At 44.3% G+C, this 6,501-nt stretch overlaps 1 pseudogene; it reads right to left on the reverse strand.

Annotated features, from left to right (window-relative positions):
* Window positions 1-4,140: 4,140 nt before the first annotated feature.
* Window positions 4,141-4,551, reverse strand: LOC143923213 (histone H3-like; annotated as a pseudogene).
* Between the last annotated feature and the right edge of the window lie 1,950 nt (window positions 4,552-6,501).

Here is a 6,501-nt window from a genome sequence, read left to right on the forward strand (position 1 = left end):
TGCAGACCAACGTTCAACCCAGAACGTGCTCCAAAGCCATGTCCCACAAGAATCGCCACCATCCTCACAAAAGTGACGGTTGACCCTGGAAAATGTGCACCCCTCAGTCTGCCACTCTGCTGGTGGTGCTTCTTTTCCGTTCCCTTGACCCTGGAAAATGTGCACACCTCAGTCTGCCACTCTGCTGGTTGTGTTTCTTTTCCGTTCCATTGACCTTGGTAAATATGCACCCAACAGTCTGCCACTCTGTTGAATGTGCTTCTTTTCCGTTCCATTGACCCAACTGAAATCCATTTCTTTCTGATGTATTTTCCCGTTACATCTGCGAGATGATCTAAACACTGCTGCAACTGTCCATGTATTTTTTCAGGTACTCGTGTTTCCACTAGTTTCCAACTAGATTTTTTTCGATGTTGACGTATATCAATTGTTCCACTCTCTCTCGTTGAGGTCGCGATCTGGCGTTTCTTCGGTTTCAAATGCCCTCACGTGGTTGATCCAAGTCGCTCGTTTCCCCAACGTCCAAATTTGTTGCGGTGGCCCCGTCTTCCTCTCATGTGGCCCAGCATCTTGCTGCAGACCAACGTTCCACCCAGAACGTGCTTCCGTTGCCATTCCCTCTGAAGCGGTGCCTCTATCCTCCCAAAAGTGACTTGATTGACTCCGCCGACTGACCAACCAACATTTATCCAATCTGATAAATGTGCCTCTCTGCCGTTGCATGGTTCCGATTGAATTCCATTTCAATCCGTTTACTTTCCGACTCTTCCAATTAGACTCGACTAGTTTCCAATTAGATTTTTTTTTTCAGTTCGTTGACATCTGCCCTCAACAAACAGTTGAAGGGAATAGTGGCTTGTAATCGACATCTCTCAGTTGTAGTCGATCTCCGCTCCTCTTCTGACGACGACGCCCTCCCGTGGATCGACGCCACCTACAGCCGCTAATTCCTGCCACCCGCGGTGAATTGGCGAACCGCCCTCGTTCCGGTCGCCCCCTGGACCACTCTGCAACTGCCGGATGCCGCTCTCCGATGCTGCCCTTGACAACGCCTCAAGTTGTCCTCTCCCGGCAGCACCTGCACGAAACCTCCCGTTTCGCAACCTCCCTCCGTCATCCCGATGAATTCTTGCTCCTCCCCATTCCTGATCTCCACTCCTCTTCTGACGACGATGCTTTCCCGTGGATCGTCGTCACCTACAGCCGCTAATTATTGCTACTTGCGGCGAATTGGCGAACTGCCCTCGCCTCGGTCGCCCTTTGGATGACTCTGCAATTGCCGGATGCTGCTCTCCGATGTTGCCCTTGACAACGCCTCAAGTTGTCCTCTCCCGGCAGCACTTGTACGAAACCTCCCGTTTTGTAACCTCCTTCCGTCATCCCGATGACTTCTTGGCGGCCACCGCCGATAATGTCAAAGTCGAGTTGCAGTGATAACTGCAATTCGACAACCGAAAATGTGATGACCGATTCTGTGTGTTGCAGTGAAAACTGCATTTTTTTGTTTCGTGTCTCCATGGCTCGAACTCTCTCCTACAGCTCCCGAAGATGGCTTCGCTGTAGCTTCTCTTCCTTCGCTGGTGACTTTGTTCCACGGCCCATCTTGGATCCCACTTCTGACGACCAGTGTTGCGTAGGGGTGGGTGGAGGATCCAAGTAAAAAGCCAACAGTCGTTTCACAGCATTTATTGATGATTAAGGAGTTACACGTATTGCTAGTGTTCAATCCAGAATGACATGATATACTTTGTGGCTGCGTTTTAACGATAGTTTATAGGGTAGTGACACTCCCTTAACCTATCTATCGAACGAGTTGTATGGGATCGGACTCTCGGTGATGTTTGTGGTGCGGGCTGGCGGCTGCTCGCTTGTGGAGTGTTTGTCGATCTGGAACACTAAGCAAAATTAGTGCAACATCTGTGGGATACTGTCGGGGTTAGTGTGTTAGTGGGTGGTTAACGGGTATGGACCGTTTGGAGGTGGTTGAGTGTGGTTAGTTAAATGGATGCTAATTTTAGCCTATACCCATCTTCAGAATGTCGATGGGCCTTTGGTTAATTATTAGTTTAGTCTTGCTGAGGGAATTTATTAAGGGATTGTCTACCTTGCCGAGAGACTTGAAGTAGTTTACGACAAGTTTGTGTACGTGTTTGTCAAGGTAGTCAATGTTTAGGTCATTGTGAATTATAGTGTTTCTTGTGTACCAGTCGTAGTTGCCCGCGGCACGCAAGAATTTGTTTTGTACTGTCTGTAGTCTGAGTATGGATCTGTTAGAGATGGTTGTGTGAGCCCACACGGGGCTCGCGTACGTGATTTGTGGGCGGATGATGGATTTATACAGCAAGCACTTGTTTTTAAGCGAGAGTTTGCTGTTTGGTTTGCATAGTGGGTAAAGCTTTGACGCAACTGCCCTAGCTCTACGCACCGCGTTAGTGATGTGGGGTTTCCAGGTTAATTTGCGGTCGATTATTACCCCCAGGTAGCGGGTAGACGTGGTCCAGTTGACTGGTTGGTCGTTTATAATTACTGGCTTGGCTGGTTTGCACCGATATTTACGTCTGGAGAAGAATATTGCCTGACTTTTGTCCGGGTTGATTTTCATCAGCCATTTATCGTACCACGCTACCAGTTGGTCCGAGTACTTCTGGAGGGCGAGCGAGACACCCTTGGGGCTGACGGAGCTCGCTAAGATGGCAGTGTCATCGGCATACTGTGCGATGTTTGTGTACCTATGTGTAGGAGTGGGTATGTCGTGTGTGTACAGGTTGAATAGCGTGGGGCCGAGGATGGAGCCTTGGGGTACCCCAGCGGAGATGCCTCGCTGGGTTGATATGTGGTCCTTGAGTTTGACCTGAAATTTCCTTTCCCTTAGGAAGGATGCGATAGATCGTATTGAGTGGGGGGTGATGTTGGCAGCAATCATTTTGTAAAGGAGGCCAGAGTGCCAAACTTTATCGAAGGCTTTGGAAATGTCTAGGAAGATTGCTCCAGTTGACATGTTGCGGTCGAAGCCGTCTATCACGGTTTCAACGACTCTGTGAATCTGGTGAACGGCAGAATGTTGGGGTCTAAAGCCAAATTGTGTTTTGGGAAGAAGGTCAATTTTTGTGATCCCGCTATTGAGATTTGAGATTAAGATCCGTTCCAGGATCTTACTCAGTGAGGATAGTAAGCTGATGGGTCGGTAGCTTGTTGGGAGGGAGGGGTTCGAGTAGGGTTTTCTGATGAGAATGACGTTGGCGAGTTTCCATTGACTTGGAAAGTAGCAGATTCTGTTGGTGGCATTTAGTATAGCTGTGAGTGCAGCGATGGCTTTTTGAGGGAGTTCTTTTAGAGCTTTGTTGGAAATTCCGTCAGGGCCAGGGGCCTTTTTGGCAGCGATGGTTTTGATGATGTTTAGGACTTCAAGCGGCGAGGTGGCGACAATGGGTACTGGGGCTGACATGATATCGCCTACGTACCGCCTTATAAGGGGTAGATCTCTCAGGACGTCTAATCTGTTTACCTACAGTATAGTCACGTATTCGGATATGTATTCCCACGGTATGAGAAGTGCAATCATTGTTTAGCTTTCATGCACTTAGCTCGTCGCTAATCCCTAAAACCACTTACACCGGTCTCACGGTCTCTCAGGACGTCTACCCGTCTTAATCCGCTCGCAGTTACTCGGCGGCTCTGTTTAGTATACGTTACAGTAGTAAATCTAATAAATTTATAACCAATCCATAAAAATTATGAATTTGAATGACACGTAATGTGTAACGTTCGGATGTGAAATAAACCTTTTGACTTTTTCGAATGTCTACTTCGTTAAACTGTTTTGAATGTGTAAATAATTCATACACATACACTATGAATGTAGTTACTGACCTTTATACGCTGATAATCGACCTTACTAAATCATTTTGTGTTTCATCATAAAACAAATCAGTCGGAGCCAGTAAATTCTAATCTGAAATTACAGCCCTGCCAAAAATATTAAATATGTGAGAAGGCGTTGAGTAGAGGCAGTTACAAAAAATTTTGTCATTGTTGATCTCGTATTAGAAATATATTTGTAAATGGTGAGAAATAAATCCGAAATATATTTGTTGTGGCCCTGAAAAGGGCCGTTTTGATTAATAGTAGGTCAGTAGATATTTAGGCGCGTTCTCCGCGGATACGTCTGGCCAATTGGATGTCTTTGGGCATGATGGTGACGCGCTTGGCCTGGATTGCGCACAAGTTGGTATCTTCAAAGAGACCGACGAGGTAAGCCTCGCTAGCTTCCTGGAGAGCCATAACAGCAGAGCTCTGGAAACGCAAGTCGGTCTTGAAGTCTTGGGCGATCTCACGAACCAGGCGCTGGAAAGGCAGTTTGCGGATGAGCAGTTCAGTGCTCTTCTGGTAGCGACGGATCTCTCGGAGCGCGACAGTTCCGGGCCGATAACGATGGGGCTTCTTCACTCCTCCGGTGGCGGGCGCACTCTTGCGAGCGGCTTTCGTGGCCAGTTGTTTGCGGGGAGCCTTTCCTCCAGTGGACTTTCGGGCAGTCTGCTAGGTACGAGCCATTGCGTCAGTTCCTGGTGAGACACGTCTGTACGGAACGAGAGACGGGAGTCGAATGATTCCCACCACTTTCGCACCATTATTTATACTAAATCGCTTGACAGCATCGGATATGAATATTGACGTTGCTATATGCTTTTTGATTATTTTTTAAGATAAAACTGCGATCAAAACTCATGTTAAATCATTTTAATAATTTTAAATCGAAAAGAAACTAAAATCCCATGAAATATGTGAAAAATAAGGTATCCCCTCCCTTTCCCTAAAAAAAACCGTTAGTGTTTCCCGCCATTGAAGCAATCAGTAACCTTTTAATAGTCAAGACAATTTTAATTTTACCTTTTCGTCTGCTTAAACCGGAGTTTGTATATTGTATTGAAGAGTATTCAGAGGTAAGTGGAGTCAGGTCGAGGTACAAGAAAACACGCAGGCAGGTTCCAAGTCTTTATTGCTGCTCGTCCAGTAGAGGTCAGGATCCGAATGCCCCGAGAATGAATCGAGAGCGTACCATTCTTATATCATAGAGCGCTCAGCGCATACACGTATTATCATTGGTCAAGGAGTCTGGTGCAGCCATTGGTCGCAACGCCCGTCACCATGGCGTCACCATGACGCCACCGGTCTACGGGGCGTCTCTCTATGTAACGTTACAATAATATGTCTGGTATATTAAAGATATGACATATATGTATACAAAAAATAATCATTTTTGTATACCGGTACAGGTATTGGTGCTTATTTTTAATCTTACGAAAATCCAAAACGTGTAAAATTTGTAACTCTCAACATTAAATCAATTCTAGAATCGCCAGTATTTAGTATATTCATCAAATCATAGTGAAGAGTATTCAAAGGTAAGTGGAGTCAGGTCGAGGTACAAGAAAACACGCAGGCAGGTTCCAAGTCTTTATTGCTGCTCGTCTGGTGGAGGTCAGGATCCGAATGCCACCGTTCGAGAGCGCCCCATACTTATAAATATTCAGCGCTCAGCGCATTCACGTTATGACACGTAAACATGTATAGTCATTGGTCAAGGAGTCGGGTGCAGCCATTGGCCGCAACGCCCGACTCCACCATTGGTCGGCGTCACCATGACGTCACCGGTCTACGGGGCGTCTCTCTATGTAACGTTACAATAGTATTAATAAAGTTTTTTGATTTACTTTTCATTGATGAATAATGAAAATAAATATTAAATTGAAAATTTTCAAAATAACATATGTACATATGTATGTATGTACATGCATTCATACAACACATACATACATTGAAAAAATTATTTCCATGCTAATTATAACATTTGTAAATTACAAGGTTTATCTTAGTTTTGGACGAACCTCCTAAAACTTTTCCGATCGCTTTGAAACTTTGCCATTTTTTTTGGAATAAAAAACGTTTATTTTATTGGAGAGGTTTTGAAAAAACGATGAAAACCATTTCAGAATAATTTGAATTTAATAAAAGGATAAAGGGTATAAAATCATTTACGTCATTGCATTATTTTAAACCAAATTTGAGGGCCATGAATTTATGATACCGCAAAAACCCGTTGAAAAACCTTACATATGTATGTATAACATGTCATGTAAAACAATCAAGAAAAAAAGTAGTTCGAGAAACAGTTGTCAAAAGTCGTTTTGAGAACTCTTTTATCAAAACGACTTGCAGAGCATCTGTAGCCTAGCCTGAGGCGCGGTATTATTTATCTTTAGGCAATAAAACTGCCACTCATAGTAAAAAAAACGTTTTGAATGAGTTCGTTCATTCGGTCCAAATATTTGAAAATATATAATTTCTTGTAAGGTCTTTGTAATATTTTATACGTATAAAATATTATTAAAGAAATTATACATTAGATGAACAGATGGGCGCTGGATGACAGTTATTGATGTAAACATAATTCGTTATACATATGTATGTTTCGAATTTACAAAAGCGAAAGATATTAATTAG

This window comes from Arctopsyche grandis, chromosome 3 (genome assembly GCF_051622035.1).
Source record: "Arctopsyche grandis isolate Sample6627 chromosome 3, ASM5162203v2, whole genome shotgun sequence".
Taxonomy (NCBI): Eukaryota; Metazoa; Arthropoda; class Insecta; order Trichoptera; family Hydropsychidae; genus Arctopsyche; species Arctopsyche grandis.